At 49.4% G+C, this 9,135-nt stretch overlaps 1 protein-coding gene across 1 annotated transcript in view; it reads right to left on the bottom strand.

Moving 5' to 3' along the window:
* HIVEP3 (HIVEP zinc finger 3) overlaps positions 1 to 9,135 on the bottom strand; it is a 305,383-nt gene that overhangs the window by 97,160 nt on the left and 199,088 nt on the right. Inside the window, 1 exon segment of the mRNA XM_031061871.1 lies at positions 7,691 to 7,784. The gene's annotated coding sequence lies outside the window, so the exon portion shown is untranslated.

Genomic DNA, 9,135 nt, shown 5'->3' with positions numbered 1-9,135 from the left:
GAGAGGAGAGGAGAGGAGAGGAGAGGAGAGGAGAGGAGAGGTCCTGAGTGTGCTGCCACCCCTGAAAGGCACCTTCACCCCAGGAGGGGAGGAGGTGGCAGCATCCAGACCAACACCCAACGCTCTGACACCCCGAGGATCCTGCCAGAGGTTTGTGAGCATCACCACAAGACTTTCCAGCCCTTTGATGGTTTTCCTGTTGTTCTGTGTTGCGTTTTAACTTTTTTTTCTTTTTTTTTTTTTGCCAGGGTTGGGATTAAATGTGTGAGATGGTGTTTCTTGTTGGGACTCAGATGTTTGTTAGTTCTTATCTCTGTCACAGTCTCACAAACCCTGAGTTCTGCAGCACTTCACTCTCACACACTGAAAATGGAGCCCCATCTCTCTCTCTGCGAGGCCTTTTAAGGAAAAACTGTCCAATTAAGAAACGACACCTAAATTATTTTCACTTTTAACCCAATAACCAAACGCCCATAGCCCATAATGGGAACTTTTTTATCCAATTACACAAAACCACCCAAACCCGAGAAGGAGAAGGAGAAGGAGAAGGAGAAGGAGAAGGAGAAGGAGAAGGAGAAGGAGAAGGAGAAGGAGAAGGAGAAGGAGAAGGAGAAGGAGAAGGAGAAGGAGAAAGGAGAAGGAGAAGGAGAAGGAGAAGGAGGATCGGCCTCCACCCCAAGTCTCCATCTTGCTCCATATCTATTACTACATTCTAAACCCCAAACTCTGAGTTTCCCACCCTGTGATCTCACACACTTCTATCCAAACTCCACACCCACAATCCCAGTTCTGTCATTCCATTCTGGAAGCTTCTCCACGGCCTCAGGTCAGTGCAGTGTTCTCTGGGGGTCAGTGCCTGGCAGCACAGAAAGTCCCAAATTCTCAATAACCAATGTTCCAGCAGCTCTGCAGTGAGGTGGGCACATCTCCACAGTGCCAGGGCTTGCGGCCATCTCTGGTGTGCCAGGGTGGGGTTGTTGGGGTGCCCTGGGTGGGGACAGGAGATGGGCTGGGTGGTCCTGGGGGTCCCTCCCTGCTCGGGACGTGCTGCGCTTGTCTGAGCTGGGGCACTCAGTGTGGCAGTGCTGCCTCACTCTGTGCTGCCTCCTCGTGAAGAACAAAAACTGCCCCAAATCTGCCCCTCAGCAGCTTCAGAGGAGGAGAAAAACCTCATGGGCAACTTCAGAGATTGGTACAAGCTCCCCTGGACAATGACTGGGCCACAGCTCGGGCTCAGCTTCTGCTTCCCTTTGCTCAGGGCAGCACTGAGGGCACAGGACAGGCTCCCTTTGCTTGGGGACATCAGTGAGGGCACAGGGCAGGTTTCCTTTGGGCAGGGTCCCTCTGGCCCAGCCTGAGGCCGTTCCCTCTGCTCCTGTCCCTGTTCCTGGAGCACAGCCCGACCCCCCCAGCTGTCCCCTCCTGGCAGGAGCTGTGCAGAGCCACAAGGGCCCCCTGAGCCTCCTTTGCTCCAGGCTGAGCCCCTTCCCAGCTCCCTCAGCCTCCTCTGGGGCTCCAGACCCTTCCCAGCTCCATTCCCTGCCCTGGACAAGCTCCAGCCCCTCCAGGCCCTGTTTGCAGTGAGGGGCCCAGGACTGGACACAGCTCAGGAGGAATTAGGTGACAGTGTGGGAAGGCTGAGTCATCTCCTGCTCCTTGGATAGTCATGAAATGCCTTCCTCCACCTCTGGCTCCTCTTCCCCATAGCTCTGAGCACACACAGGTTTTATATCTCCCCTTGAATTCCCAGAGGGATTCCTCATTCCTTCCCCCAGCCATTATCTCTCATTAGATGTGACATCCAGAGCTCTGTGGGTCACTGTCCCCGCACTGAACGAGCTCTGCCACCTCCCACACACCTCCAGGAGAAAGAGCTTGTCCAGGGTTTAATGTGACACTGCAGCCTTAGGGGAAAAGCAAAAAAAAAAAAAAAACGTGGAGAAAATCCAAAAATTCCTCCAGGCTGCCAGGCCTGGGTTACAATCAGCAAATCACCCTGGCTGTTCCACCTCAGGGTAAAACTTGGAAAGCTCAGTTCCTTTCTATGAATCACCCTCAGCGAACAGCCCCAATTAAGAGATAAAACATTGCTACCACAACAGCAGCTTGGGCAGGGATTTATTTTTAGAAGCTGCTGAAAATAGTGCGTGGTACCTCATTGAAAACCACCCCCTGTGCGCTGGTACTGGGTGATGTCAGAGCAGTGAGACACCCCTGAGGGACACACGCTTCACACCCTCCCCAGGCCTCCTGCACAGCACCAAGCTGAGAGAAAACACTGAAGAAAACAGGCAAGGAAGCCCAAAACTGGTCTTAACACCTCCCTGTGAGTGTAGTAAGATGCCAGGGTTTGCAGAGAGGGGTGTAAAGGGATGAGTCAAAGCAGATTTTGGAAGTGACAACATTTCCTACTAAAAAGTGAGCAGAAAAGGCTCTTTGTGATTTAGGGAAGAGTTTTGGGTTCGGAGAGCCAACGCTGGGGCTGTAACGGGCTCTGCTGTAAAGTGTTGATTTGAGAGGTCACTGATAAGGAGATGCCACTGTCCCCATGGGACCAGCAGGGATCTGGGGACAACTTCTGATCTGGCACTGCCAGCACAACCTCTGCACCTGGGGAATGGTGGCAAAGCAAAGTCACAGGGTCTCAGAATGCCCTGAGCTGAAGGGCCCTAAAGGATGATCCTGCCCAGACCCCCCAACAGCCCCACCCTGGCCATCCCTGCAGCGCTGCCCAAATTTCTCCCCCATCCTTCATCTCCCCCATCCCTCACTCTCACACAATCATGGAATGTGCTGAGCTGGAAGGGACCCACAGGGATGATCAATGCCAAAGCCAAACCCTGCCCAGAGCCCCCAGCAAGCCCAGCCTGGGCATCCCTGGAGCTCTGGCAGCCTCGGGGCCGTGCCCATTCCCTGGGCAGCCTGGGCAGTGCCAGCACCCTCTGGGGGAAGAACCTTGCCCTGAGCTCCAGCCTGAGCTGCCCTGGCCCCTCTGTGCCCACCCTGCACCTCCTTGTGCCCTTTTGGGGTTGGCAGCTGTGGGTGAGGACAGGGCTGGATCCCAGCAAGGTCAGATGTGAAGGATACAAAACACCAGAGCTTGGGGGTGTTGAAACCAAGTATGACAGAAAAAGCGGAATCAAAACCTGAAGTCTCCCTGCGTCCCACTGGGGAGGCCCCAGTTTGAGTGCTGAGACTTGTCCTGGGCCCCTGGTGACAAGGACATGGACAGGCTGGAGAGTGTTCAGGGCAGGGAACGGAGCTGGGAAGGGTCTGGAGCCCCAGGAGGGGCTGAGGGAGCTGGGAAGGGGCTCAGCCTGGAGCAAAGGAGGCTCAGGGGGCCCTTGTGGCTCTGCACAGCTCCTGCCAGGAGGGGACAGCCGGGGGGGTCGGGCTGTGCTCCAGGAACAGGGACAGGAGCAGAGGGAACGGCCTCAGGCTGGGCCAGGGCAGGCTCAGGGTAGGCACCAGGGAAAGTTCCCTCGTGGAAAAGTTTGTCAGGCCCTGGCACAGCTGCCGGGGGGTTTGCAGTGCCCATCCCTGGAAGTGCTCAAATAATGAGGAGATGTTCCTCCCAACATGGTTCAGTGGGATTCAGCCAAAGTTTGAATTTCATGATTTGGAGGAGTTTTCCAACATTTGGGATCCTGTGACCACAAAAACCAAAGGGCAAAGGGCAGCCTGTGAGTTGGGAAGGTGACAAGGACCAGGCTCTGCCAGCACCCCTGGCCCTCATCCCCAGCCCTTGGCCAGGCAAAGCTCCTTCAGCCTGGCCAAACCCAAAGCCACCTCCATGATCTGATGGAAGCTCTGCAAGGAATTAAATCCAAAACGGGAGTGGAGGGGCTGGGGCTGATGGAAAATTCCCTCCTATGGCATCTCCTGCTCCACATGGATCCATCTGGGCAGGGTCACGTGCAGGGATTTGTTTGGTGAAAATCCCAGCAGCTCTTCCAGGGATGGGAAACAGCCAGGGGAAAATGCAGCAGAGAAGTGTCTTGAGTGGGAAGATGTGCCTGGGGTGTGTGTTTTATTCTGTCCCCAGCTGTCAGAGCTGGGGCAGCTCTCTGCTGTTCTTGGGGCAGTTTTCTTGATCTCCCCCACAGCCAATCCTCCCTCCAGGAGATCTCTGCTGGCCATGGCCACTGAGTGTCCCTGCAGGGCTGATCCAATTCCAGCATCCCATGGGGAGATGCTGCGCCCAGGGGAGGAGCCAAGCATTCCTACCTGGATCCAATCTGAGCCTGGAGCAGCACAGCAGCCTTTGCCCCCTGCATTGCCAGAGGAGCAGCTTTCTGCTGCCCTGCATTGCCAGAGGGAGCCCAGGCCCATCTGCAGCAGCCCTGGAGCTGCAGAGGAAAACTCCCCCCTTGTGCAGGATCCCTGCTCCAGCAGCAGCACAGCTGGCACTGCAGGAGGGCTGAGCCCCCATGGGATGGGGCTGTGCCACCCCCTGAGCCACAGCGTGCCAGGGCCTGCTCTCACTCTGGCAGGCTTTGTTTGCACTATTGCATTGGTATTTTTAATTTCCTAATAAAGAACTGTTATTCCTGCTCCCATATCTTTGCCTGAGAGCCCCTTAATTTCCAAATTATAATAATTCAGAGGGAGGGGGTTTGCATTTTCCATTTCAGGGGAGGCTCCTGCCTTCCTCAGCAGACACCTGGCTGTTCAAACCAAGACAAGAAAAGTCAGGGACATAAACAAATGAGCAAAGAGGCAGCTCTGGGTGAGGCACACAGATGGAAAATTACAGGAGGGAAAAAGCCTTGTCTGGGATGGGGCAGCAGAGCAGGAGCAGAACCAGGCTGCTGCCAGAGGGGAGATTTGGTACAATCCTCAAAAAAAAAAAAAAAAACCAAACCCAAAAAAACACATTTGAAGACACCCAGGGAGAGCTGGGTCACCTCCACATGGGAATGGGGACAGCAGATGGATTTCCTGACAATGAAAGATGCAAGAGGAGATGGAGAATTAATGGCTCTAAATGCTGGGTGCAGCATAATTCTCCCTAAAAGCCCAACCAGGCAGAGATTTTTACACTGCCCAGGTGAAAGAACTCGAAAATATCACTAAAACTCACAGAGGTTTTCAACAAAACTCCTAAGATCTGTTTTTATTCCACACAAATAAAAGCCAGGCGGCCAAATTAATCCTAATTAAGCTGATTAGGTTTATTGCAGGGCTAAGAATCATTCCCTGGTAACACAAGGGGTTTTTTTCCCCTCTCTCCAAAGAGAATTCCTGCTTTTAACACCACCCTGATGAGAGCACATCCCAATATAATTCCATTATGGCTGGGAGAGGTTTCATCCATCCCCTGAAATTCAGGGAATGAATACAAAACCATGCACATTATGTACTCTCTGCAGGGATATTTCAAGCTTTTCCCCTCAAAGTAAATCAGTTTTATGTCATTAAAGCCCTTGAAAATATCAAGCCGCAAGGCTTTGCTCCCAGAACTTCGTTTCCTCTCAATTTCTTGTGACTTTGGGGAAGGCAGGTCACAGAAATTGGCATTTCCCACTCGAGCTCAGCCCTGGAGCAAACTCCGGTGCCTCAGTTTCCCTCAAATATGGGCATGGCATTTCAGAGGTGCTGAAAATCTTAACCCATGATCATTTCTAGGAAATATGAGGTGAAAACCAAGCAGGGATTTTCTTTTTGTTTGTTTGTTTAAATTTAAACTTCCAGAACCAGTGGACGGCACAGAGAAAGCCTAAACCCAAGAATGCCCTGACAAACACGAGAGCAAAGCCCGGATTTAGACTCCTCCTAAGGGAAAAACAAGGAATTAATTCATTTTATTTGCACCTGATCACCTTTGGGGCCCTGGATTTGTTTTCATTTCTCATTTGCTAAGCCCTGACAGTCACAGGGACACCAGCAGTGGCTGCCCACTGGATTTTGCCCCTGGGGGCAGCCTGTGGCTCTGCCCCTTTACATTACAAATATAAATCTGCTCTATAATAAGCCTTTTATTCCTCAGAAAGTCATAAATCCTGGAATTCTTGCCGTCTCCACCAAAATGAACCCGTGCAGATACAGGTACAATCACACAGTGTTGGAAAGAGGGCAAAATTCCAAGGGTTTGGAGCATCCAGAGCTGCTTAAAATGCATGAAATAAGCCCGGTTTGCATGAAATAAACCCAGTTTGCGTGAAATAAACCCAGTTTGCATTTCTGCCCTCAGGGTCTCGGCCCCAAACTCTCCTTGAGGAACGAGGGGGAGCCAAAGGCAGCTCAGAGGGGTCCATGGCAGGTGGGGAGTGAAGGAAAAGCCAAAACTGCCCAAATCCACGGGGAAAAGCTGGATTGCTGATTTTCTAGGGATGGTTTGGGTTGGAAGGGAAATTCAATCAAATCAGTTCCAACCCAGGGACACCTTCAGGCTGCTCCAGCCTGGCCAGGGATCCAGGGGCGGCCACAGCTGCTCTGGGAATTCCATCCCAGCCCCTCCCCACCCTCCCAGGGAACAATTCCCAATTCCCAAAACCCAACCAAGCCCCAAATCACACTTTCTTCCATTTCCCATTCCAAACCCTGCACAGAACCAGCCTTGCTCAGGCCCTGACACCACAAATATTCTGATTTTTCATTAAAAACATTCCAATCCTCTCTTTGGGACACAAATCCCACTCTCGCAGGGAACAATTCCTTCCCAAAACCCAACCAAGCCCCAAATCACACTTTCTTCCATTTCCCATTCCAAACCCTGCACAGATCCAGCCTTGCTCAGGCCCTGACACCACAAATATTCTGATTTTTCATTAAAAACATTCCAATCCTCTCTTTGGGACACAAATCCCACTCTCGCAGGGAACAATTCCTTCCCAAAACCCAACCAAGCCCCAAATCACACTTTCTTCCATTTCCCATTCCAAACCCTGCACAGATCCAGCCTTGCTCAGGCCCTGACACCACAAATATTCTGATTTTTCATTAAAAACATTCCAATCCTCTCTTTGGGACACAAATCCCACTCTCGCAGGGAACAATTCCTTCCCAAAACCCAACCAATCCCCAAATCACAGATTCTTCCCTTCCCTAATCCAAACCCTGCACAGAACCAGCCTTGCTCAGGCCCTGACACCACAAATATTCTGATTTTTCATTAAAAACATTCCAATCCTCTCTTTGGGACACAAATCCCACTCTCATAGGGAACAATTCCATCCCAAAACCCAACCAACCCCCAAATCACACTTTCTTCTCTTTCCCACTCCAAGCCCTGCACAAATCAGCTTTACTCAGGCCCTGACACCACAAACAATCTGATTTTTCATTAAAAACATTCCAGTCCCCTCTTTGGGACGCAAATCCCACTCTCACAGGGAACAATTCCTTCCCAAAACCCAACCAACCCCCAAATCACACTTTCTTCCCTGTCACATTCCAAACCCTGCACAGAACCGGGCCCTGATGACACAAATAATCTGATTTTCCATTAAAAACATTCCAATCCTCTCTTTGGGACACAAATCGCACCAGCCTGAGGAGCTGTGCTCCATTCTGGACCTTCTGGACCTCTGAATCATTTTCAGAGTGCCCCTAGGATATCCTGAGATGGAAGGGACCCACCAGGATCATCAAACCCAATTCCACAATGCCCAAAGGAAAAATGGGAGCTCCAGCACAGGTTGGAACCTTTAAAATGCATTTGGAGGATGGAAAATAAGATTTTCCTTACTAAAATTGCTGCAGATACCAGGCTGGGACGGGCTGCAGGTGCTTCAGAGCCAGGATTAGGAGTCGAAATGGTCTTGATAAATTGTAGAAATGGTCTGGAAGAAACAAGAAAAAAAGAAAAAAACACTTCAGGAGTGATGGGTGAATTGGTGAGGCAGGAATAATCAATGGTATGGCCACCAGGGAGATAAATACAGGCTTGAAAGGGTGGGGTTTGGGAAATCTCAGGATTTCCAGGAGCTGAACATGAAATAGTGCAATAAAATAAAACCCAACATGAAATAGTGATACTGCAATAAAATAAACCCCAACATTTGCTGCGATGCAGAGACAAAATGTGCAACAAATAAACAAAGGGAACTTTCCATCTCTTTGGCCCCACTGAGGTGCTGGTGTTGGACATTTCAATGAAATCACAGATAAATTCCCAAGGAGAAAAATCTGAAATGAATGGAGAGAGCACGGAGTGGAAATCCAGAGGGAAAAATCAGATTTATGGCATGGTTATGGTTGGATGTTTCAATGCAATCACAGATAAATTCCCAAGGAGAATGATCCAAGATGGATGGAGAGAGCACAGAGTGGAAATCCAGAGAGGGAAATCAGATTTGTGGTCTCGTCAGGGTTGGAAAAGCCCTCCAGGACCACCCAGCCCTCTCCCAAACCAGCCCCACCATGGCCACCACCGAGCTGTGTCCCCAAGTGTCACACCCAGGGTTGGTTGGACATTTCCAGGGATGGGGTCTCACATTCCCAGCGTGGGGATTAATTCGGAGTGAAGACCACAGGGAGGCATCAGCCTGGCCCTCAAACCCAAGGGACACAACACAAGGGACAAATCCCCTGTAGGGTTTGTCAGGGGGGTCACTGCTGGGGAAGATGAAACAGGAAAGCCTTATAAATATGATTGCCTGGCAAAAGATTTTGAGAATATGGAAACTCTAAGCGAGATTGAAATGAAAGCGAGCTTTGAGATCCCTCAGTTGCTGAACAACTGGAAAACAATGGCATGGCCAGCTGAAGGTGATCCCCTTTGGATCAAACAACACCCTCTGCTTGCAGACAGGCCCAAGGCTCAGAGCAGACCCTGCTGGCTTGGCAGAAGGGGCCCAAAGAGGAGTTTTTAGGGTTTAAAATGTAACCCAGTGTGGGAATGTAATGATTCTTATAGTAAATATAGTGTGTATATATATATATATATTTATATATAAGTAATTTATTAATATAATATAATATAATATAATATAATATAATATAATATAATATAATATAATATAATATAATATAATATAATATAATATAATATAATATAATATAATATAATATAATATAATATAATATAATATAATATAATATAATATAATATAATATAATATAATATAATATAATATAATATAATATAATATAATATAATATAATATAATATAATATAATATAATATAATAT

This window comes from Geospiza fortis, unplaced genomic scaffold (assembly GCF_000277835.1).
Source record: "Geospiza fortis unplaced genomic scaffold, GeoFor_1.0 scaffold32, whole genome shotgun sequence".
NCBI lineage: Eukaryota > Metazoa > Chordata > Aves > Passeriformes > Thraupidae > Geospiza > Geospiza fortis.
This window is presented reverse-complemented; position numbering and strand designations above follow the sequence as displayed.